The 27293-nt window shown below is 29.4% G+C and overlaps 1 protein-coding gene across 4 annotated transcripts in view; it reads left to right on the top strand.

Annotated features, from left to right (window-relative positions):
• boca (LDLR chaperone boca) overlaps window positions 1–27293 on the top strand; it is a 77938-nt gene that overhangs the window by 16600 nt on the left and 34045 nt on the right. Inside the window, exon 1 of one of the 4 annotated variants that reach the window (XM_089093819.1) lies at window positions 1104–1240. The exons of 2 other annotated variants lie outside the window; for them this stretch is intronic. The gene's annotated coding sequence lies outside the window, so the exon portion shown is untranslated. Of the gene's footprint in view, window positions 1–1103; window positions 1241–27293 lie in introns of those variants that run through there. One more of the 4 variants, XM_089093822.1, reaches the window with a different exon arrangement.

Genomic DNA, 27293 nt, shown 5'->3' with positions numbered 1-27293 from the left:
CTTCAAGTGGCATAAGAACTTATTTTCAGTATATTCCTAGCCACTCTGGTATAAGTGGTAATCATCAAGTTGATGAAATAGCAAAAAATGCTATAAATATTGACCAGCCAAGTGGCAGACCAATCCCAATTAGAGATATTTACCGATGGAGGCTATCAGATATTAATTTCAATAAAATTAATCCTATCCTTTCCCCCTTTCCCAATAAGTACCTTTCTAAAATTTATCATAGAATTTGTTATGGAACAAATGGACTAAATTTTCTTGCATTCTCATATAAGTTTTCTATTTCAAGTGGTTCAATTCACCTGTCCCCTTTTTGCAGGCATTGTAATATGAATAAAGAAACAATTGACCATTGCCTATTTGAATGTAATATACTGACGTCTGCACAACAGACCTTGCTGTGTAAACTGTTAAAATACTTCAAACACCACAAAATCTCACTATCAGCCAAGAGCCTAGCCAACTATACCTGCACACAGAGCACAGAAATCGATATCTATAATCTTATATTTGAACTCCTTGAGTCGAAAGATCTACTGAAAGATATCTGAGAATATCTAATAAATAAGATACAACCAAGCCAGTAGCTCTGTAGCCCACAGAGTGAAGCAATAAGAAAAGGGCTAAATAGTATCAACTAAATAGCCCGCCTGCTGTGAATTAGAAGAAGAAAGAAGAAGAGATGCGACATTAGCGAACCACTTCCCCGCCTCACCCCCTTGGTTTCTACTTTCACAAACATAAATAATACAGGTTCGCACCATTGTCCAAAGTTAATCGAGGAACTGAGAAACATACAATGTATAATTTAAACAAAGGAAATGGAAGGAGCTTTTATACGTGTCCAGGCTGTAGTAGACGGATATTTTTTAGGATGATTATACTGTTTAAATCTCCCTACGGTGGTCAAAGGCAACAGATGACACAAGATCCCTAGTCACGTGTAGTTTGTTCTGTTGTAAGTGCAGAACATGCCAAAATGATAGCCCTTTTACATATTACAAAAACTAAGGGGCTAAAATTATTATTATTTAGGCCGAAATCAATAGCAAAAATAATTCCTGATCATTAATGGTACTTCAGTTCCATAGCATGTCGTTAACACTCTTCATTAGGTTAACACGTCAATATTTAAATACTTGGAGTGAGGTCTATTTTCTCTCCTCTAGTTACACCACAGATAAGCACTAGGTAGCCTGTAGGCCTAGTCTACAGAAATTTACTTATTTTCTTGGTAAATTTTTCATTATTCGTATTATTGACTTACAAATAAAGTAAACATACTGCTTGATGCCTTTTTTTTATTCCAAATATAATAATCATTTTTGTCGGACCCTCTACACCAAGTAGCACCTGGCAGGAGACCTAAGTCAAGTTATCTCAAATGCAATGGAATACAGTCTACAAAATTACAAACAGCCAGGTTGAACACCTTCTATAAAAAAAAAAAACATTTATAGGATGGCATATTATTCAGCACATATTTGAAAAAATAAAAAACATTTATCCAAAGTGTGTGTTTTTTTAATAATTTTTTTTTTAAATTTGAAAAAAGAAGGTAAAAAGGAAATAAGTGAGGATAAAGGTTTTTCCCCTGTAAAATATGCTAACTAGGATTATTTTGCATATTATGAAGTAAGAATTGTTTTCTTAACATGTCTCCTTATGACCAGGACTGGTCCTAAATTTCTACTGCAGCAACCACCAAGTATCAATGAATCCTATTTCAGGGTTTTTTTTCCACTTTCGTCTGTTTTCACATCATTTTTAATCAATCACTGTGTTGGTATTTTTCTTTATGTAGCAATGACCTATATGAGACCATAAGTGAGGGATGGGTATAAGACTGTATACCCCCCCCCCCTGAAATATTTGTCTGACTTGTAAAAACATAACAAAAATAGATATAAACAAACTCTTTATGTGTTTTTTTTATTTTTTTTGTGTAAACCCTCCCCCCTGCCAAAAAAAATCTTGTGTAAAACACCCCCCCCCCCAAAAAAAACAACATAATATTAGAAATCTATAAATGTCCCTCATTTTGTTCAATAAATATAGAGCAGTCCACATTTCTGACCTACAAATAAACTGATCATACCTCAAGGTGCCTGTTCTTATGCTCTTTCTGAATATAATAATTGCTTTGTTGCAAATTCAATTTTAAGCCCTTTTTGAACCCTTGAAAACATTAATCTCTTTCTATAGAAACTGTCCTGAAAAAGGCTTATGGCAGCTTTGCCTCTCACTCAGACTACCTGTTTTGGCTTTGTCTCCAACTGGCCAATGGCTTGATGGCAACTTGATTTTGATTCAAAAATCAATAGAGTTTTTGGGTATAAAGCTAGGGGAGGCACATTTGGGTCTGGGAGGGGCAATTGCCCCCCTGCTTCATAGCGACTTATGCCCCCACCCATCCCCCCAGATGGTCTAAATAAGAGGTGGCCAACCCAAAATATCTTGCAGGCCACTTCAGAAATGCAACATAACTCCACAGGCAGCATATAAAAATATATATACTAGACCCTGTTGCCATGCCAATAAGGGAAGGCTGGCAGCAGCAGGGCAAAAATAGCAGCACTGGTGTGCCTCCAATGATTTTCCATGCTGCCACCAGTGAGATGGCAGTAGCACACTGCCAGTGCAATCAAAGTAGACTGCAAACATTAATGTTTTCATCAGTCTTTCTCAAATCCCAGCTTGAATTTACAACAGATTTGGACCTATACAAGAGTTAAAAACTTTGCAAGTTGCTGGCTGGATGCTGGTTTTCTTTGTTTTTCATCAAGAGAAGTAGAAATCTGGTAGAAACAAAATGGCTGTGATGTTTCAGAACCCTTGCATAATAGTTGAAGTATCTATTAGCTATGTATTCTTAACACGGGTAAAAACTTTGAATAGAAGTTTGAACTTAGAAGCTTAATTTGTTCATAATACTCTTAGCCTTTATCTTTTGTCACCTTTAAAACAGTTGGAATGGGCAACTTTGAAATTGTTTTTTTTTTTTTCTCTTTTGAATTACTAAAAAGCCTTCCTTGTATTAAAGACCATTTTTAATAACAATTAAAAAACAAAAACTATTTTTAAGTTGTTTTGGCTTCCTTATAGAATATGTCATCTAGGCTAATGCTGAACTGCTGCTTTTTTGGATTGCTTTTGGCTACTCTTTTGGATATTATTCAATTTTTCTTTTGGGGATTCATTCCAAATTAGAAACTCATAAGTGGCTAATATTAGTTAAATTATAAACTGCATGTAAAAGGAGTAAGTTTATCAAATTGAAAAATACATGATGGTGAAACACTTCAATTGCAATGAAAAAAAAATATATACTTCTATCAAGCATAAAAAAACACAACTATCAAAGTAAAGGTCCAACTTGGAATTTCTCCAATGACAATGAAAAAACGTTTTTTTTGTTTTAATCATGATTATTATCGAAAAGTGGGAATAGAATTTATCCTGGTCAACCAAGCCTCTCATTGGTGGCGTTTGGTAGATGTACCTGCATGGTCCTGGGGTCTAGTTTTCATATTAGATTTAAACCTGTTATAGATAATTTTTGGAGTAACAAATTGAAAAATAATAATGTTTTATTTACTATGTTTGCTATAATTTTTACATATAAACATAGATAATAATATAATAATAATAATGATACTAAATGCATGTTGTAAAAAATATATGATACTAAAAACAAAAAAAATAACAAAATGAAAAAAATAAAATCATAGAAAAATATATATTCACTAGTGGGATATTTGTTTCTCCACTTTTTACTTAGCTTTTGCAATTCAATCTCAATTTGTGTATTTGCACATCATGATTGGTGTTGAAGGTTAGCATCCATTATGTTTGAGCGGTTTTGTGTTTGGTCAATTTTATTTTTGAAAAAAGCAATTTGCAGGTATAAGTTGAACCAAAAGTGCTAACAACTTGTCATGCCAAATTTGTTGAATTGGAAAATCTTTCTTTTGTGACAGAAATGTAAAAAAAATCTAGAATTTTCAAACATGCGTTTTAATTCATTATTGCACTGTATGTCAATCAATCCATTTGGAGATATTCTTGGACAGACTCAATTTCAACATGAAAAGGAGATGAATATATTTCAAAAACTTTGTTTTTTTTTCTAACTCTAAGTTATTGAATCAGCTTTCAAAGGCATCTGCAAGTTTTCATATTTCTTTTACATATTTGATATAATTGTTACATTTTGATTTTTTAAATTCTTTCAACAATTGAAAGTGGTGAGCATTATTCTTTTTCCACTGTGATACAAATAACAACAATTTCTTCTGAAATTTTCTCATGTCATTAAATGTATAAAGTATGAGGTTATCTTTTCCTTGTAATGATATATTTAATTCATTGAGTTTGTTAACAAATGGTTGAAATGGGCAACTTTGAAGTTGATTTTTTTTTTCTCTTTTGGATTACTAAAAAGCCTTCCTTGTATTAAAAACTATTTTTAAAAACAATTAAAAAACCAAAAACATTTTTAAGTTGTTTTGGCTTCCTTATAGAATATGTCATGTAGGTTAATGCTGAACTGCTGCTTTTTTGGATTGCTTTTGGCTACTCTTTTGGATATTATTCAATTTTTCTTTTGGGGATTCATTCCAAATTAGAAACTCATAAGTAGCTAATATTAGTTAAATTATAAACTGAATCTAAAAGGAGTAAATTTATCAAATTGAAAAATACTTGATGGTGAAACACTTCAATTGCAATGAAAAAAAAAATACTTCTATCAAGCATAAAAAAACACAACTATCAAGTTTAAGGTCCAACATGGAATTTCTCCAATGACAATGAAAAATCGTTTTTTTCTGTTTTAATCATGATTATTATCCAAAAGTGGGAACAGAATTCATCCTGGTCAACCAAGCCTCTCATTGGTGGCATTTGGATGATGCACCTGCATGGTGCTGGGGTCTAATATATACTCATATTAGATTTAAACCTGTTATAGATAATTTTTGGAGTACCAAATTGAAAAATAATGAATTTTTATATACTATGTTTGCTATAATTTTTACATATAAACATAGATAATATAATAATAATAATGATACTAAATGCATGTTGTAAAAAATATATGATACTAAAAATAAAAAAATTACAAAATGAAAAAAATAAAATCATAGAAAAATATATATTCACTAGTGTGATATTTGTTTCTCCACTTTTTCACTTAGCTTTTGCAAGTCAATATCAATTTGGGTTTTTGCACATCATAATTGGTGTTGAAGGTTAGCATCCATTATATTTGAGCTGTTTTGTGTTTGGTGAATTTTATTTTTGAAAAAAATGATATTAGTCCCATAAATATCATATTTTATAAATATCAATATTTGATAAATATCAAATATTAGTCCCAAGCTAAAGCACAATTCTTTTGTTCTTTTAATAATGTATGAATTACTCTCTTGAAATTTAAGTTTCTTTCTCCATATTGACTTAAAATAGATTCTGAAAAATAGAAATATCCAGTATTAGTCCCAAAATAAAGCGCAATTATTTTTTTTAATAATATATAAATTACTTCCTTGAAATTGATGTTTTTTCCTCCATGCTGGCTCCAAAGATAACCTGAAAAAGAGAAATATCAAATATTGGTTATATATTAAAAAATGTAGGTTTTTGAATGGTTTTAATTTTTTTTTTACCTTGAATTAAAGTTTCTTTCTCCACTTTGACTTAAAGGAGACCTGAAAAAGATAAATATCAAAAATTAGTTCCAAGCTAAAGCACAATTATTTTTTCTTTTAATAATGTATAAATTACTTACGTGAAATTTAAGTTTCTTTCTCCATATTGACTTAAATAGAACCGGAAAAATAGAAATATCAAACATTAGTCACAAACTAAAGCGCAATTATTTTGTTTTTTAATAATGAATAAATTAATTTCTTGAAATTGATGTTTTTTCCTCCATTTTAGCTCAAAAGAAAACCTGAAAAAGAGAAATATCAAATATTAGTCCCAAGCTAAAGCACAATTATTTTTTTTTTATAATGTATAAATTGCTTACTGGAAATTGAACTTCGTTCCTCCATGTTGACTCAAAAGAAAACCCGAAAAAGAGAAATATAAAATATTAGTTATATACTGAAACATATATTTAAAAAAATAGTTTTAAAAATTTTTCTTGGAATTTAGGTGTCTTCCTCCATTGTGACTTAAAAGAGAACCTTAAAAAGCAAAATTTCAGACATTAGTCCCAAGCTAAAGCATAATTTTTTTGTTCTTTTAATAATGTATAAATTACTTACTTGAAATTTAAGTTTGTTCCTCTAATACCAAATAATATCAAATATTAGTCCAAGCTAAAGCACAATTATTCTATCCTTTTAATAATGTATAAAGTACTTACTTGAAATTGAAATTTCTTCCTGCATGTGGAATCCAAAGAAAACCTGGAAAAGAGAAATGTCAAATATTAGTTAAACCCTAAAACTGTAGTTATTTTCAAATAGTTTTTAAATGTTTTACCTGGAATTAAAGTTTTTTCCTCCATTTTGACTTAAAAGAGAACCTGAAAAGGAGAAATATCAAATATTAGTTCCAAATTAAAGCAAAATTATTTTGTTTTTTAATAATGTATAAATTACTTACTTGAAATTGAAGTTTCTTCCTCCATGTTGACTTAAGAGAGAACCTGAAAAAGATAAATATCAAATATTAGTCCAAACTAAAGCATAGTTATTTTATTTTTTTGATAATATATGAATTACTTACTTGAAATTGAAGTTTCTTCCCGCATGTGGACTAAAAAGAGAACTCGGAAAAGAGAAATATCGAATATTTGTTATATACTCTATGTCAACTCAAAAGAAAACATGAAAAAGAGAAATATTAAATATTAGTTATGTACTAAATTTAAGTTTCTTCCTCTGTGTTGACTCAAAAGAAAACCTGAAAAAGAGAAATATTAAATATTAGTTATGTACTAAAAGATAAAGTTTTTTTTCAAATAGTTTAAAATTCTTACCTGGAATTGAAGCTTCTTCCTCCATTTTGACTTAAAAGGGAACCTGAAAAGGAGAAATATCAAATATTTGTCCTCAGCTACAGCACCAATATTTTGTTCTTATAATAATGTGTAAATTACTTACTTTAAATTTAAGTTTCATTCTCCATATTGAATCAAAATAGAACCTGAAAAATAGAAATATCAAACATTAGTCCCAAACTAAAACGCAAATACTTGGTCTTTTAATAATGTATAAATTATTTTCTTGAAATTGATGTTTTTCTCAATGTTGAATCAAAAGAAAACCCGAAAAAGAGAAATATTAAATATTAGTTATGCAGAATAAATTTTATTTAAAATTTTTTTTTTTAATTTTTTAAATGGAATTAAAGTTTCTTGCTCTATGTTGACTTAAAAGAGAACCTGGAAAAGAGAAATATCAAATATTAGTCCACAGTTAAAGCCCAATTACTGTGCTATTTAATAATGTATTAATTACTTACTTGAATGTAAAGCTTTTTCATCCATGTTGCATTAAAAGAGAACCTGAAAAAAATAAATATAAAATATTAGTCAAAGCTAAAGCGCAAGTACTTAAGTTTTTGATAATGTATAAATTACTTACTTTAAATTGAAGTTTTGTCCTGCATGTGGACTCAAGAGAACCTGCAAAAGAGAAACATCAAATATTAGTTATATACTAAGATATGTACTTTTTTAATATAGTTTTTAGTTTTTTTACCTGGAATTAAAGTTTCTTTCTCCATTTGACTTAAAAGAGAACCTGAAAAAGAGAAATATCAAGTATTAGTCCCAAGCTAAAGAACAATTATTATGTTCTTTTAATAATGTATAAATTACTTACTTGAAATTGAATTTTCTTCCTGTGTGTGGCCTTAAAAGAGAACGTGAAAAGGTTAAATATCAAATATTATTTATGTACTAAAACATAGATTTTTTTTCAAATAGTTTAAAATTTTTACCTGGAATTAAAGTTTCTTCCTCCATTTTTACTTAAAAGAGAACTTGAAAAAGATAAATATCAAATATTAGTCCCAAGCTAAAGCACAATTTTTTTTTAAATAATGAATAAATAAATTTTTTAAATTTGAAGTTTCTTCCTCCATGTTGACTTAAAAGAGAACCGGAAAAAGAGAAATATCAAATATTAGTCCAATCTAAAGCACAGTTATTTTATTTTTTTGATAATGTATAAATGACTTACTTGTAATTGAAGTTTCTTCCCGCATGTGGACTAAAAAGAGAACTCGGAAAAGAGAAATATCGAATGTTTGTTATATGCTAAAACTTGTAGTTTTTTTCAAAAAGTTTTTTAAATTTCTTACCTGGAATTAAAGTTTCTTGCTCTAGTTTGACTTAAAAGAGAACCTGAAAAAGAGAAATATCAAATATTAGTCCCCAATTAAAGGACATTTATTTTGTTTTTAAATAATGTATAAGTTAGTTACTTGAAATTGAGATTTTTTCCTCCATGTTGACTCAAAAGAAAACCTGAAAAGAGAAATATCAAAAATTAATTTTATACGAAAACAGGTGTTTTTTAAAAATAGGTTTTGAATATTTTACCTGGAATTAAAGTTTTTTCTCTATTTTGATTTAAAAGAAAACCTGAAAAAGAGAAATATGAAATATTAGTCCCAAGCTAAAGCACAAACATTTGTTCTTTTAATAATGTATAAATTACTTGCTTGAAATTGATTTTTTTCCATATTGATTTAAAAGAGAACTTAACAATTAGAAATATCGACTATTAGTTAATTACTAAAAAAATTTTTGTTCGAATCATTTTTAAAGTCTTTACCTGGAATTAAAATTTCTTCCTCTATTTTGACTGAAAAGAGGACCTGAAAAAGAGAAATATCAAATATTAGTCCCTATCTAAAGCACACGTGATGACCTAAAAGAGAACCTGAAAAAAAGAAACATCACATTTTTGTCCGATTTTTTGTTTTTTAATAATGTATAAATTACTTACTTGAAATTGAATTTTCTTCCTCCATATTGACTCAAAAGAGAACTTGACAATTAGAAATATCGAAGCTAAAGCGCAATTATTTTGTTCTTTTAATAATGTATGAAATACTTATTTGAAATTGAAGCTTCTTCCTCCATATTGACTTAACATAGAACCTGTTAAATAGAAATGTCAAATGTTAATGCCAAACAAAAGAATTTTTTTGTTTTTTAATAATATATAAATTGCTTACTTGAGATTGAAATTTCTTCCTCAATTTTGACTCAAAAGAAAACCTGAAAAAGTGAAATATCAAACGTTAGTTATATACTAAAATATGTATTTTTCAAAAATAGTTTTCAAATTTTTCCCTCTAATTAAAGTTTCTTCCTCCATTTTGGCTTGCAAGAGAATCTGAAAAAGAGAAATATCAAATATTAATCACAAGCTAAAGCACAATTATTTTGTTCGTTTAATGATGTATAAATGACTTACTTGAAATTTAAGTTTCATTCTCTATATTGAATCAAAATTGAACTTGAAAAATAGAAATATCAAACATTAGTCCCAAACTAAAGCGCAATTATTTTGTTTTTTAATAATGCATAACTTATTTTCTTGAAATTGATGTTTTTCTTCAATGTTGAATAAAAAAAAAACCTGAAAAAGAGAAATATCAAATATTAGTTATGTACTATAAATTCTGTTTTTTAGAACTAGTTTTTAAATTTTTTACCTGGAATTAAAGTTTCTTCCTCCATTTTGACTTAAAAGAGAACCTAAAAAAGAAATATCAAATATAGTCCCAAGCTAAAGCGCAATTATTTTGTTTTTTAATAAAGTATAAATTAGTTACTTGAAATTAAATTTTCTTCCTCCATGTTGACTCAAAAGATAACCTGAAAAAGAGAAATATAAAATATTAGTTATATACTAAAACATATATTTTTTAAAATAGTTTGTATATTTAAAAAAAATAGTTTTTTATTTTTTACCTGGAATTAAAGTTTCTTCCTCCATTTCAACTTACAAGAGAACCTTAAAAAGAAAATTATCAGACACCAGTACCAAGCTAAAGCACAATTATTTGGTTGTTTTAATAATGTATAAGTTGCATACTTGAAATTTAGGTTTGTTCCTCTAATATCAAATAATATCATATATTAGTCCAAGCTAAAGCACGATTATTCTATCCTTTTAATAATGTATAAAGTACTTACTTGAAATTGAAATTTCTTCCTGCACGTGGGACTCTAAAGAAAATCTGGAAAAGAGAAATATTAAATATTAGTTTAATACTATGTAGTTTTTCTCAAATAGTTTTTAAATGTTTTACTTGGAATTAAAGTTTTTTCCTCCATTTTGACCTAAAAGAGAACCTGAAAAGGAGAAGTATAAAAAAGAGTCCCAAACAAAAGCACAATTATTTTGTTTTTGAATAATGTATAAATTACTTACTTGAAATCGAAGTTTCTTCCTCCATGTCGATTGAAAAAAACCTGAAAAAGAGAAATATCAAATATTAGTTTTGTACTAAAACTTATAGTTTTTTCAAACAATTTTGAAATTTTTACCTGGAATTAAAGTTTCTTGCTCCATTCTCACTTAAAAGGGAACCTGAAAAAGAAAAATATCAAATATTTAGTTTTAGCTAAAGCACAATTATTTTGTTCTTTTAATAAATTACTTACTTAAAATTGAAGTTTTCTCCTCCATGTTGACTGGAAAGAGAGCCTTTGAAAAGAGAAATAACAAATATTAGTCCAAGTTAAAGTGCGATTATCTAATTCTTTTAATAATGTATAAATTACTTACTTGAATTGAAGTTTCTTCTTGCATGCGGACTCAAAAAAGAACCTGAAAAGGAGAAATATCAAATATTAGTTATGTACTAAGCATATAGTTTGTTTCAAATAACTTTAAAATTTTTACCTCGAATTAAAATTTCTTCCTCAATCTTGACTTAAAAGAGAAGCTGAAAAAGAGAAATATTAATTATTATTCCACAGTTAAAGCGCAATTACTTTGTTCTTTTAATAATGTATAAATTGCTTACTTGAATGTGAACTTCCTTTCTCCATTTTGACTTAAAAGAGAACCTGAAAAAGAGTAATATCAAATAATAGTCCCAAGCTAAAGCACAATTATTTTGTTCTTTTAATAATGTAGAAATTATTTACTTGAAATTGAAGTTTTCCATGTTGACTCAAAATCAAACCTGAAAAAGAGAAATATCAAAAATCAGTTATATACTAAAACATGTACTTTAAAAAAATAATTTTATAATTTTTTTACCTGAAATTAAAATTTCTTCCTATATTTAGACTTAAAAGGGACTTCACATTAAAGTTTTTTCCTTCATTTTGGCTTGCAAGAGAACCTGAAAAAGAGAAATATCAAATATTAGTCCCAAACTAAAGCACAATTTTTTTGTTCTTTTATTAATGTATAAATTATTTGCTTGAAATTTAGTTTCTTTCTCCATATTAATTTAAAATATAACCTGAAAAATTAAAATTTCAAACATTAGTCCCAAACTAAAGCGCAAATATTTTGTTTTTAATAATGTATAAATTATTTTCTGGAAATTGACTTGAAATTTAAGTTTCTTTCTCCATATTGACTTAAAATAGAACCTGAAAAATAAAAATATCAAATATTAGTCCCAAAATAAAGCTCACTTATTTTGTTTTTTAATAATACATAAATGACTTTCATGAAATTGATGTTTTTTCCTCCATGTTGGCTCAAAAGAACACATGAAAAAGAGAAATATAAAATAATAGTTATATATTAAAACTTGTAGTTTTTTGAATAGTTTTTATTTTATTTTTTACCTTGAATTAAAGTTTTTTCATCCATTTTCACTTAAAAGAGAACCTGAAAAAGATATATATCAAGTATTAGTCCCAAGCTAAAGCACAATTGTTTTGTTCTTTTAATAATGTATAAATTATTTACATGAAATTTAAGTTTCTTTCTCCATATTGACTTAATTTAGAACCTGAAAAATAGAAATATCAAATATTAGTCCCAAAATAAAGCGCAATTATTTTGTTTTTTAATAATATATACATTACTTTCTTGAAATTGATGTTTTTTCCTCCATGTTGGCTCCAAAGATAACCTGAAAAAGAGAAATATCAAATATTAGTTATATATTAAAATATGTAGGTTTTTGAATAGTTTTTTTTTTACCTTGAATTAAAGTTTCTTCCTCCACTTTGACTTGAAGGAGAACCTGAAAGGATAAATATCAAAAATTAGTCCCAAGCTAAAGCTTAATAGTTCTTTCTTTTAATAATGTATAAATTACTTACTTGAAATTTAAGTTTCTTTCTCCATATTCACTTAAAATAGAACCTTAAAAATATAAATATCAAACATTAGTCCCAAACTAAAGCGCAATTATTTTGTTTTTTTTAAATGTATTAATTACTTTCTTGAAATCGATGTTTTTTCTCCATGTTGGCTCAAAAGAAAACCTGAAAAAGAGAAATATCAAATATTAGTCCACAATTATTTTGTGTTTTGATAATGTATAAGTTACTTCCTGGAAATTGAACTTTGTTCCTCCATGGTGACTCAAAAGAAAACCTGAAAAAGAGAAATATAAAATATTAGTTATATACTAAAATATTTATTAAAAAAAAATATTTTTAAAATCTTCTACCTGGAATTAAAGTATCTTCCTCCATCATGACTTAAAAGAGAACCGTAAAAAGAAAAATATCAGACATTTGTCCCAAGCTAAAGCAGAATTTTTTGTTCTTTTAATAATGTATAAATTACTTACTTGAAATTTAAGTTTGTTCCTTTAATACCAAATAATATCAAATATTAGTCCAAGCTAAAGCACAATTATTCTATCCTTTTAATAATGCATAAAGTACTTACTTGAAATTGAAATTTCTTCCTGCATGTGGAATCCAAAGAAAACCTTGAAAAGAGAAATGTCAAATACTAGTTAAATACTAAAACTAGTTTTGTTTTAAATAGTTTTTAAATGTTTTACCTGGAATTAAAGTTTTTTCCTTCATTTTGACTTAAAAGAGAAACTGAAAAGGAGAAATATCAAATGTTAGTCCCAAACTAAAGCACAATTATTTTGTTTTTAATAATGTATGAATTACTTACTTGAAATTGAAGTTTCTTCCTCTATTTGGACTCAAAAGAAAACCTGAAAAAGAGAAATATTTAATATTAGTTATGTACTAAAACATAGTTTTTTTTTCAAATGGTTTAAAACTTTTACCTGGAATTGAAGCTTCTTCCTCCATTTTGACTTAAAAGGGAACCTGAGAAAGAGAAATATCAAATATTTGTCTCAGCTAGAGCACAAATATTTTGTTCTTATAATAATGTGTAAATTACTTACTTGAAATTCAAGTTTCATTCTCCATATTGAATCAAAATAGAACCTGAAAAATAGAAATATCAAATATTAGTTCCAAACTAAAACGCAAATATTTTGGACTATATGTCTTGGCTTTTCTCTGTCTACAATTACCCAGCCCAGTCTTGATGCAACCGATTGCCCAAAATACTTGATAAATTCAATTCAGCTCTTAATATGGCTCTTAATATGTCATTTATTTGCTTTTTCGAACCTAAATACGCAAAATACGATGCAAATACGTTCCCATGATTCTAATTTATAACTTTCAATTAGGGAGGTTGTTTAATAATTTATAAATTATTTTCTTGAAATTGATGTTTTTCTTTAATGTTGAATCAAAAGAAAACCTGAAAAAGTGAAATATCAAATATTAGTTATGCGCTATAAATTGTATTTTAAAAAATAGTTTTAAAAAATTTTACCTGGAATTAAAATTTCTTCCTCCATGTTGACTTAAAAGAGAATCTGGAAAAGAGAAATAACAGGTATTAGTCTAAGTTAAAGTGCAATTATCTAAACTAAAGGACATTTATGTTGTTTTTAAGTAATGTATAAGTTAGTTACATGAAATTGAAATTTCTTCCTTCATGTTGACTCAAAAGAAAACCTGAAAAGAGAAATATCAAAAATTAATTATATACGAAAAAAGTGTTTTTAAAAAATAGGTTTTGAACTTTTTTACCTGAATTAAAGTTTCTTTCTCCATTTTGGTTTAAAAGAGAACCTGAAAAAGAGAAATATGAAATATTAGTCCCAAGCTAAAGCACAATTAATTTGTTCTTTTAAAAATGTATAAATTACTTACTTGAAGTTGAATTTTTTTTCTTCCATATTGACTCAAACGAGAACTTAACAATTAGAAATATCAAATATTAGTTAACTACTAAAAAACTTTTTTGTTCAAATCATTTTTTTATTCTTTACCTGGAATTAAAGTTTCCTCCTCTATTTTTTTTACTGAAAAGAGGACCTGAAAAAGAGAAATATCAAATATTAGCCCCTAGCTAAAGTATACCTGATGACTTAAAAGAGAACCTGAAAAAAAGAAACATCGTATTTTTGTCCGAGGCTAAAGCACGGTTATATTGTTTTTTAATAATGTATAAATTACTTACTTGAAATTGAATTTTCTTCCTCCATATTGACTCAAAAGAGAACTTGACAATTAGAAATATCAAAGCTAACGCACAATTATTTTGTTCTTTTAATAGTGTGTAAATTATCTATTTGAAATTGAAGCTTCTTCCATATTGACTTAACATAGAACCTGTAAAATAGAAATATCAAATAATAGTCCCAAACAAAAGAAAAATATTTTGTTTTTTAATAATATATAAATTTCTTACTTGAAGTTGAAATTTCTTCCTCAATTTTGACTTAAAAGAAAACCTGAAAAGAGAAATATCAAATGTTAGTTATATACTAAAATATGTATTTTTAAAAAAAAATTCAAATTTTTACCTGAAATTAAAGTTTCTTCCTCCATTTTGGCTTGTATGAGAATCTGAAAAAGAGAAATATCAAATATTAGTCCCAAGCTAAAACACAATTATTTTGTTCTTTTAATAATGTGTAAATTACTTAGTTGGAAGTTGAAATTTCTTCTTCCGTGTTGACTCAAAAGAAAACCTGAAAATTAGTAATATCAAATATCAGTTTTATATTAAAACATGTATTTTTTTGAAAAGTTTTTAATTTTTATTAACTTGAATTAAAGTTTCTTCCTCCATTTTGACTTAAAAGAGAACCTGAAAAAGATAAATATCAAATATTAGTCCCAGGCTGAAGCACAATTATTTTGTTCTTTTAATTATGTATAAATGACTTACTTGAAATTTAAGTTTCATTCTCTATATTGAATCAAAATAGAACCTGAGAAATAGAAATATCAAACATTAGTCCCAAACTAAAGCGCAATTGTTTTGTTTTTTAATAATGCATAAATTATTTTCTTGAAATTGATGTTTTTCTTCAATGTGTTATCAAAAGAAAACCTGAAAAAGAGAAATATCAAATATTAGTTATGTACTATAAATTGTATTTTTAAAAAACAGTTCTTAAATTTTTTATCTGGAATTAAAGTTTCTTCCTCTATTTTGACTTAAAAGAGTACCTGAAAAAAGAAATATCAAATATAGTCCCAAGCTAAAGCACAATTACTTTGTTTTTTAATAAAGTATAAATTACTTACTTGAAATTAAATTTTCTTCCTCCATGTTGACTCAAAAGATAACCTGAAAAAGAGAAATATAAAATATTAGTTATATAATAAACCATATACTTTAAAAAAATAGTTTTTATATTTTTTTACCTAGAATTAAAGTTTCTTCCTCCATTTCGACTTAAAAGAGAACCTTAAAAAGAAAATTATCAGACACCAGTCCCAAGCTAAAGCACAATTATTGTGTTGTCTTAATAATATATAAGTTGCTTACTTGAAATTTAGGTTTGTTCCTCTAATATCAAATAATATCATATATTAGTCCAAGCTAAAGCACGATTATTCTATCCTTTTAATAATGTATAAAGTACTTACTTGAAATTGAAGTTTCTTCCTGCATGTGGGACTCAAAAGAAAACCTGGAAAAGAGAAATATTAAATATTAGTTTAATACTATGTCGTTTTTCTCAAAAAGTTTTCAAATGTTTTACCTGGAATTAAAGTTTTTTCCTCCATTTTGACTTAAAAGAGAACCTGAAGAGGAGAAATATCAAATATGAGTCCCAGCTAAAGCGCAATTATTTTGTTTTTAAATAATGTATAAATTACTTACTTGAAATCGAAGTTTCTTCCTCCATGTTGACTGAAAATAAAATCTGAAAAAGAGAAATATCAAATATTAGTTTTGTACTAAAACTTATAGTTTTTTCAAATAGTTTTAAAACTTTTACCTGGAATTAAAGTTTCTTCCTCCATTTTTACTTAAAAGGGAACCTGAAAAAGAGAAATATGAAATATTTGTCCTTAGCTAAAGCACAATTATTTTGTTCTTTTAATAAATTACTTACTTGAAATTGAAGTTTTTCCCTCCATGTTGACTGAAAAGAGTACCTTTGAAAAGAGAAATAACAAATATTAGTCCAAGTTAAAGTGCAATTATATAATTCTTTTAATAATGTATAAATTTCTTACTTGACTTGAAGTTTCTTCTTGCACGTGGACTAAAAAGAGAACATGAAAAGGAGAAATATCAAATATTAGTGTTGTAAAGTTGTTGTAAAGTTGTTGTGAGGTGTATTTTATGGTATTTGGGGGTTGTAGTCGTAGATGCCTTTATTCTCCCTTTATAGGGGAGATAAACTCTGGCCCTAAGGTAATTTAACCTTTGTAGTGTGCCTTAGGGTATGACCGAACTAATGAGGCGTACCAACTGGGTATGTTCGAGGGCTAAAAGTAGATCGTAGACAGATTGTCTAAAATACAATACTTTTATTCATTTAACATATAATAATAACAGATATAGATATTCTACTGGGACTGGCTGTCCCAAGTAGACCACAAGTCTCAGAAACTAAAATAATATAAAATAAGCTACTTATACACTTACAATGTTCCAACTAGATCCCAAGGTATTTCTAACGAGAAAATAAACGAGCAGAGGTTCGCCCTGCAAGTCAAAAAGTCTCTCCTCAGTCTCAAAAATCGGGGTATATATATGAAAAACTAACCACGTCCTTCAGGTACATTGACGCATTTAGCCAGGAAATTGGTTATTGAGCAAGTTCCCTCCAAGCCCACACATTCCACGATTTGTATCTTTATCTTAAAAAGTGGTATTTTGAAACTTTGTTTTTGCGTCTTAATATAGTTTTTACTAAATTAGAAAGCTTTACCACATTAGTTATGTACTAAAGCATATATTTTTTTTTCAAATTATTTTAAAATTTTTACCTGGAATTAAAATTTCTTCCTCAATTTTGACTTTAAAGAGGACCTGAAAAAGAGAAATATCAAATATTAGCCCCTAGCTAAAGCATACCTGATGACTTAAAAGAGAACCTGAAAAAAGAAACGTCGTATTTTTGTCCGAGGCTAAAGCACGGTTATTTTGTTTTTTAATAATGTTTAAATTACTTACTTGAAATTGAATTTTCTTCCTCCATATTGACTCAAAAGAGAACTTGACAATTAGAAATATCAAAGCTAACGCACAATTATTTTGTTCTTTTAATAATGTGTAAATTACCTATTTGAAATTGCAGCTTCTTCCATATTGACTTAACATAGAACCTGTAAAATAGAAATATCAAATGTTAGTCCCAAACAAAAGAAAAATATTTTGTTTTTGAATAATATATAAGTTGCTTACTTGAAATTGAAATTTCTTCCTCGATTTTGCCTCGAAAAGAAAACTTGAAAAAGAGAAATATCAAACTTTAGTTTATATTTTCAGTCCATGTTGACTGAAAAGAGAACCTTCGAAAAGAGAAATAACAAATATTAGTCCAAGTTAAAGTGCAATTATATAATTCTTTTAATAATGTGTAAATTACTTACTTGAATTTAAGTTTCTTCTTGTATGTGGACTCAAAAGAGAACCTGAAAAGGAGAAATATCAAATATTAGTTATTATTAAAGCATATAGTTGTTTTAAAATAATTTTAAAAATTTTACCTGGAATTAAAATTTCTTCCTCAATTTTGACTTTAAAGGGAACCTGAGAAAGAGAAATATCATTTATTATTCCACAGCTAAAGTGCAATTACTTCGTTCTTTTATTAATGTATAAATTGCTTACTTAAATGTGAACTTTCTTTCGCCATTTTGACTTAAAAGAGAACCTGAAAAAGAGTATTATCAAACATTAGTTCCAAGTTAAAGCACATTTATTTTGTTCTTTTAATAATGTATAAATTATTTACTTGAAATTGAAATTTCTTCCTCCATGTTGACTCAATAAAGAACCCGTGAAAGCGAAATGTTAAATATTAGTCACAAACTAAAGCAAAATCGTATTTTTCTTTAAACAATTTATATATTACTTAGTTGAAACAGAGGTTTCTTCCACCATGTTGACTCAAAAGAGACCCTGAAACAGAGAAACATCCAATATTAGTCCTAGATTAAAGCACAATTATTTTGTTTTTTTAATAATGCATAAATTATTTACTTGAAATTGAAATTTCTTCCTCCATGTTGACTCAAAAGAAAACCTGAAAATTAAAAATTTTAAATATTAGTTAGCCAATATATTAAAACATGTAGTTTTTTTTATATAGTTTTAAAAAAATTTACCTGGAATTAAAGTTTCTTCCTCCATTTTGACTTAAAAGAAAACCTGAAAAAGAGAAATATCAAATATTAGTCCCAAGCTAAAGCACAATTATTTTGTATTTTAATAATTTTTAATTGCTTACTTGAAATTTTCTTCCTCCATATTGACTTAAGATAGAACCTGAAAAAGAGAATTATCTTATATTAGTCCAAGCCAAAGCACAGTTATTTTATTCTTTTAATAATGTATGAATTGCTTACTTGAAATTGAAGTTTCTTGCTCCATGTTGACTCAAAAGAAAACCTGAAAATTAGAAATATCAAATATTAGTCAAATACTAAAATATATTTTTTTGTTCATTTTTTTAAATTCTTTACCTGGAATTAAAGTTTCCTCCTCCATTTTGACTTAAAACAGAACCATAAAAAAGGAAATATCAAATATTAGTCCTTAGCTAGAGCATAATTTTTTTTTTCACTCAATAATTTGTAAATTACTTACCTGAGATTGAAGGTTTTTCGTCTATTTTTTGCCATGCCGACTCAAAAGAGAACCTAAAACAGCAAAATATCAAATATTGGTCCTAAGCTAAAGCACAATCTTTATTTTCCTTAAATATTTTATAAATCAATTTTCACGTTTTGTAAATCTGTAAATCACATTTTTTCTTTAAATATTTTATAAATCACTATTTACTTAGAAATTGAATTAGAAATTGAACTGATGAGAGTGGTCAAGTATGGTTCTGAAGCTTGGGCGCTCCGAAAAGCTTGACTCAAAAAGGAACCCGAAAAAGGGAAATGTCAAATATTAGTCATAAGCAAAATCACAATTGTATTTTTCTTTAACTTATTTATATATTATATAGTTAAAACAGAGGTTTCTTCGTCCATCTTGACTTAAAAGAGAATCTGAAAGAGAGAAACATCGAATACTAGTCCAAGGCAAAAGCACAATTATTATTTTTTTTTATGATGTTTCAATTACTTACTTGAAATTGAAATTCCTTGCTCCATGTTGACTCGAAAGGAAACCTGAAAATTAGAAATATCAAATATTAGTTGTTCTGAAAAAGAGAAATTTCAAATATTAGTCCTAAGCTAATGCACGGTTGTCTTTTTAAATTATTTATAAATTAATTAATTGAAATTGAAGATTTTCTCTCTCAGAAGAGCCTGAAGTGAAAACATTGATTAGAACGAGGGTAGCAAGACAGATTGCAATCACTTTCACGACAACGCAAGGGGGATATCAGGGCTAGCCTATATTTTTATAAACAGGGCAGCCGCCTAAATGTCTCCCAGAACTATTGCGGATAGTTCTAGCAAAAATCAAATGTTTATTGCTTGTGCGAAGGGTTTTCGGGCTAACCATGGGCTGAATGTTTCCTGGTAGTTTTTTGGGCACTTCTAGCAAAGATCAAGTGTTCATTGCTTGCGCGAAGAGATTTCAGGCTGACCAATGGCTAACCGAGGGCTGAATGTCTGATGGATGTTTTGCGGGCACTTCCCGTAAAAATCAAGTGTTCATTGCTTGTGCGAAGGGATTTCAAGCTAACCGAGGGTGCGATGTACATTTACGCATTTTTTTTTCAAATTAGAGCATGAACAAGGAACATATCAGTTATTAATCGTGCTTTAAAGCACAATTGTTTTTTTTTAAATAAATTTATAAATTACTTATTCGAAATTGAAGTTTTTCCCGTCATGTAGTCAAAGAAAAGAACCTGAGAAGGAAGTGTCCAACATTAGCAATATGCTAAGATCTCTAATTGTTTCAAATAATTTTTAAATAACTTACCTGAAATTGAAGTTTCTTCCACCTTGTAGATTCAAAAGAAGAATTGAAAAAGAGAACTATCAAATATTAGTCATATGCTAAAACGAAAATGTGTGCTTTCAAATAATCTTTAAATAGCCTGCGTGAAATTGAAATTTCTTGCCCTGTGTTAACTAAAAATCGAACCTGAAAAAGACAAATAGCGATATCAAATAGTTTATAACTTATTCCGCAATGTTGTCAAAAAGAAGAACAGGAAAAAGAAAAATATCAAATATTACTCCCAATTCAACCTATAGTTTTTTTTATGAACAATTTAAAATTTACTTACTCGAAGTTTCATCTTCAATGTTGACTCAAAAGAAAACCTGAAAAAAAACAAATAACGAATATTAGTCATATGTTTAAGCATGATTGTTTTTTAATAACTGAAAACTTATTTTTAGCACAAGTATGCGTGACAGTATTGTTTTTACTTAGATCTAATTTTACCTCTCTCTTTTGTGAATCTTAAAAAACTAAAATGACCCGCACATCGCCCCAGTATATACACTTCTCTTTAAATGTGACGTCATCCTGTTTTATTTGTGCATTATGTTGATAGTACATGACGTCATATATTTTTGTCAAAAATATTGCTGTAATTAGTTTGTGATACCTTTTTTTAATGTGACGTCATCCATAGCTTAATAAAAAAAAATTAACTTACCTACTCGAAGCTGCTCCATATTGACTCAAATCGAGAACATGAAATAGAGACATCAAATATTAGTCATATGCTAAAACACAGTTTTTTGAGAAAAAATTATTTATAACTTGCTTGAAATGGACTTTGAATTCAAGGTTTTTATTCCATCTTGCCCTAAAAAAGACAAAAGGGCAATATCAAATATTAATCATAAGCTAAAGCACAATTGGTTTTGTTTTCAGATAGTTTATAAAATATTTACATGAAGTTGAAGTTTTTCCCCCTATGTTGATTCAAAAGAAAACCTTAAAAAGAGAAATATCAAATATTAGTCATGCAAGAGCACAAATGTTTTTCTCTTTGAAAAATTTGAAATTACTTAATTGAAATTGAAGTTTTTTTCCTCCATTTTACCCGAAAAAAGAAGAAGACAAATATCAAATATTAATCTTAAGCCAAAGGCCATTGGTTTTGTTTTCAAATCAAAGCAAAACAAGGATATTCAACTGAAAGTAAGTAGCAACACTAACCTATGATGAACTGAAATTATAATCATATGAGGGGACGGGGCCCCCCTCCTCAATTCCTCGCTCTTTGCGCTAAAGTTTGACTTTTCTCCTAACTCTTTAAGAATGACTGCTCAAATACAAGGGCCGTTTAATCAAAATACATTTTTGTTTAAAGCACTAAAAAAAAATTTAAGTAAAGAGCGAGGGAATGAGGAAGGGTAGCCCCCCTTATATAAAAGGCAAAAATAGTAAAGCATAAGGAAAATATATGAGCTCGTAAGAAAATAATAAAATGTCAAGGGGGCACAGGCCTGCAGACGGCTTTCCTTGATCCCCGGAATCAACTGTTATTCACTTATTACAAAGTCAAGAGACTTTGTAGAAAGCGGTGACAAACCTTGTCGTTTTAGCATGAATAATGTTTTTAAGCTTTTTTTCCGGCTTATCTTCATTTCTATTATTCTTTACGATTTAAGTCAAATATATATCACATACTTGCTTTTCTTAGCAAGTCTTCCTAGTAAAGAAACAACCACGTTGTCTTCACTTCCACCTTTAAAGCCACTCTTTAAAGTAATTATCTCGTTACCCTTTTATATTGGTACAAGACGTCAAGGCTGTACCCAGGATTTTTTTGGAGGAGGTTTTACTCAAAGGTTTTTCTTCGGGGGGTTTTACACACAAAAAAACTAAAAAAAACGCATACAAAACTTGTTTATATCTATTTTTGTTACGTTTTTAAGAGTAACAAAAACATTTCGGGAGGGGCTCAAACGCCCCTATACCCCCCCCTCTGGGTATACCCCCCTATACCCCCCCCCCCTTGCAAGACGTCATTGCAAATGATGTCACATTGTTTTTACGTATCATGATATTCATATCAGAGGCAGCGTATACTGCGCTGCCTAAGTAAAGAGCAAAGTGGGAACAATGTATTATTTATTTTTTCGTTTCACCAAGGCATTTTGGGTTGGGAGGAGTTGTCGTAAAAACTTCAGAAGGGGCATATTTGATTGGAAATTGAAAGTTCTAGTTGCCTTGTGAAGAGCCGAAAGTGATTGGAGGACAACCACCCCCCTCCTACGTACCTTGTCCCTCCAAGTTGACCGGATCGAAATCTCAAGATAGCTATGTAATTAAGCATAGTTGAAAGGTCCAATAAGTATGACTCTAGGGATGTCAACCCTCTCCTCCCACAGACCTCCGGGCAAGGATTGTAATTTAAACAATTCGCCCATTGTTTAGTATTTGTTATCAGAAAGGGGGCGTGTTTGACCTTTGGTGTCCAAGAAGACCAAGGGTATTCAGGTGAGACTTTCAATTAATGTTGAGGTACTACTAAGGCTAAGGGTATAAAGGTGAATATTTAGAGAATATTGAGTATAAAGTTGGACTAGTTCGAAACACACTATATCTGTATAAATTGTCAAAATAACTTATCTTAGGAATGGGGTAGGGTGTTTAGTTGGAACTTCCAGGGATGATAAGAGGGATGATCAACTGACCAGAAGATACAATAGTATCAGCAGTAGTAGCAGTACCAGTTGTAATAGTAGTATTACTATTACAACTGGTACTGCTACTACTGCTGATACTATTGTATCTACTATTACTACTACTACTACTAAAGCTAAGGGTATTACGGTGAGAATTTCTGCGAATGTTGAAAGGATGTCGAACTAAATCAAAACAGAACTGTTTGCATGCAGGTTTTCAAAATTGAAATTTTCAGGGTATGCTGGGGGGACCATAAGGCAATATGTGCTTGCTACTACTGCTACTACTTTTGTGTACTGCTACAACTACTACTACTAAAGATAAGGATATGAAGGTGAAACTTTCGTGGAATGTTTGGAGGGGTATTGAGCTAAATCAAAACACACTCGATCCATACAGGTTGTCAAAAGGGCGTATCAGCAATATCCCAGGAATAGTCTAGGGTGTTAAGCTGAAACTTTCAGGGTATGTTAAGGGTGATGTTGAACTAGCAAAAAGACATAATTTACATATTACTGCTACAACTGGTACTACTATTGCTACTACCACTACTGCTATGACTACTACTTCTAAGGCTACTACAACTAGTACAGCTGGATCTAAGGGTATTAGAGTGAATTTTTCAGGGAATGTTGCGGAGGATGTTGACCTATATCGAAACACACTGTATCGATTGAAGTTATTAAAGGGCATAACAGCTATATCCTAAGAACATCTTAGAGTATTAACTTAAATTTTTAGTTTATGTTGAGGGGGATGTTGGAACAACCAAAAGATACTAAATGCATATTGCTAATACTACTTTTACTGCTACTACTAAGCCTAAGGGTATTAAGGAGGAATTGCCAAGAAACATGGAGGGGGATGTTGAATTCAAATTGAAACACGCTATGTGTATGCAGACTGTCAAAAGGTCGTATCAGCAGTATCTCAAGAACGGCTTAACCGAAAGTTTCAGTGCCCTTTTGAAGAGTCAAAAGTGATTGGAGGGCAACCAGCCCCCCTCCAACATACCTTTTCCCCCAAGCTGATCAGATCGAAATTTCAAGATAGCCATGTTTTCCAGCATAGTTGAAAGGTCCAATATGTATGCCTCTATAGACGTCATACACCCCCCCCCCCCACAGACCTTGAGGCAAGGGCTGTAAGTTATGCAATTCGCCCGTTGTTTAGTATTTGTTACCAGAAAGGAGGACGTGTTCGACCTTAGGTATCCAGGAAGACCAAGAGTATTCAGGTAAAGTTTTCAAGGAATGTTGATATATTACTTAGGTCACGGATATGAAGGTGAATATTTGAGAGAATATTGAGGATAAAGTTGGACCAGCTCAAAACACACTGTTTCTATGCAAATTGTCAAAAGAACCTATCTTAGGAATGGGCTAGGGTGTTAAGTTGGAACTTCCAGGGAATGATGAGGGAGATGACAAACTGATTTAAATGCAATATGTGCACGCTACTACTACTACTGCCACTGCTAATTCTAACAGCTTAGAGCAATAATTTGAAATTTTAAGGGGAATGATAAGGGGGATGCTCAACTGACCAAAAGGCAATATGTGCCTACTGCTGTTACTACTATTACAGCTGGCACTACCACTACTAAAGCTAAGGGCGTCAAGGTGAGAGTTTCTGTGAATGTTGAGAGGTTGTTGAACTGAATCAAAACAGAACTGTTTGCATGCTGGTTGTCAAAAGGACATATCAGCAATGTCCCAGGAAGTGCTTAGGGTATTAAGTTGAAAATTAGTAGTAAGGCCCCAATTACTTGAAAATTTGCATTGAATTACACGTGGATATGTGTGTAGTTTAACCGATACATTGGGTTACCAGGGCCAGTTACCTATTACTATGAACCCTACATGCCTTGGCAGACAGGTTTTCTATTGTGACACTTATTTTTTGTGTGTCAATTGGTTAGAGAAAGCTGGGGGTTACTCCATATGATAACTTGATTAGTCGGTTTTTTAAAAAACTTGGCAAGCTATAATGTACTCAATTACTAAATTAAGGGTATATAAATATTTTTGTACCTGCAATTTGTTTTGAATGAAGTGTTTTTTATGGCAGCCATAAAGATTTTTAGCAGTTCTTAGCCATTATGAGATAGCCAGACCCTTAAATTAAGGGTCTAGAAATCTTTTTGTATTTACAATTTGTTTAGAATGAAGTGTTTTTTATAGCAGATATCAAGATTCTTAGCAGTTCGTAGTCATTACGCGATAGTCAGATACCTAAATTAAGGGCCTATTAATCTTTTTGTATTTACAATTTGTTTAGAATGAAGTGTTTTTTATAGCAGATATCAAGATTCTTAGCAGTTCGTAGTCATTACGAGATAGACAGATACCTAAATTAAGGGCCTATTAATCTTTTTGTATTTACAATTTGTTTAGAATGAAGTGTTTTTTATAGCAGATATCACGATTCTTAGCAGTTCGTAGCCATTACGAGATAGTCAGATACCTAAATTAAGGGCCTATAAATCCTTTTGTACCTACAATTTGTTTAGAATGAAGTGTTTTTAATAGCACATATCAAGATTCTTAGCAGTACGTAGTCATTACGCGATAGTCAGATACCTAAATTAGGGGCCTATTAATCTTTTTGTATTTACAATTTGTTTAGAATGAAGTGTTTTTTATAGCAGATATCAAGATTCTTATCAGTTTGTAGCCATTGGGGATGGGGCGATGACAGAGTGGATGTCTTAGATGTGGATGTCTTAGACTACTGATAGTGCTGTACTGTGGTACTAATTTCTTGTGAAAAAACCAAATTAATTAGTTGAAAATAAATTTTTAACAAGAAATGTGTGAAAAGTATTTTTTTTTGGGGGGGGTGGGGGCGATGACAGAGTGGATGTCTTAGACTAGTTATACTGCTGTACTCTGGCATGAACTGCTTTCGAAAACCCGGATGAATTAGTTGAAAATAAAGTTTTAACAAGAAATGTCTGAAAAGTATTTTTTTTGGGGGGGGGGATATCTGAGCTAATTAGGGTTTTTGACCGTAAACTCTAGTTTTTTTTGCAAGAAAATTATGGAAAATACAATTCTCTGGTTCAAATGTGAAACTTAAGTCCTTTTTAAGATCGAAAAAATTAACTATTTCTGTAAAATTTGAGCTAATAAGGGTTTTGACCGTAAACTCTAGTTTTTTGCAAGAAAATTATGGAAAATACAATTCTCTGGTTCAAATGTGAAACTTAAGTCCTTTTATGGATCGAAAAAATAAACTGTTTCCGTGAAATCTGAGCTAATATGGGTTTTTGACAGTAAACTATAGTTTTTTGTAAGGAAACTATGGAAAATACAACTCCCTGGTTCATGGGTGAAGCTTAAGTCCATTTTTGGATCAAAAAATAAAACTATTTCTGTAAAATCTGAGCTAATATGGGTTTTTGACTGTAAACTCTAGTCTGTTGAAAGAAAATTATGGAAAATACAATTCTCTGGTTCAAATGTGAAACTTAAGTCCTTTTTTGGATTGAAAAATAAAACTATATCCATAAAATCTGAACTAAAAATTAAATATTTTTTTCATAAAAACAAACAATTTTTTTTTTAAACTTCAAAATTTATCAACTTTATTTATTTTTTTCTTTTTATATCTATCTTAAAATGTCAAAGTATACTTATGGCTCTAACAATTGTGCTCAATGATTGGTCAGAGACACGATGTGGCTTTTCCACTGGTATTCTATGACCGCTTATCGTCACTACCTAGTCCAATACATTTATTAAATCAGTATTTTTTACACAGTGGAACTATAAACACATAATTCATATCTTTTAAAAAAGAAAGTGAAGATGGAACATTTTAATAGAGTGTGTTCACATAACAAGGTTATTGTAGCATTGAATGCCGACAAGGAGAAGTATTTAAACTGAGAAACAAGTACAAGTGGTAGCACTATTGGAAATGTATGCATGCATTGTCATGACAGTAAGGAATTAAATTTCTTTGGAATACCGAAAACATTCAACTCTTATGATGGTGGTTATGCGAGATTGAGATCTCCAGAGATAATTGCACTCAAAGAGAATGCTAACAAAAAAATAATTGTTGATGATAGAGGACAACTCCTTGCTACTGCTGCAGGTAACACATTACCTACAGATACATCCAATCATCAGCTTTCGGGTATTAGCATTCAACGGAAGGCTAATAAAAGAAAGGCCTACTCTGCTACTAATATCGTAAACCATATCTTGTTTACGTGCCGAAACTGCTACCTGTGTAAAA

The sequence above is a fragment of the Artemia sp. Qi Xiang Cuo genome, chromosome 9 (genome assembly GCF_049724085.1).
Source record: "Artemia sp. Qi Xiang Cuo chromosome 9, ASM4972408v1, whole genome shotgun sequence".
NCBI lineage: Eukaryota > Metazoa > Arthropoda > Branchiopoda > Anostraca > Artemiidae > Artemia > Artemia sp. Qi Xiang Cuo.
Note: the sequence above shows the minus strand (reverse complement) of the source record. Positions and strands in the feature narration are given on the sequence as shown.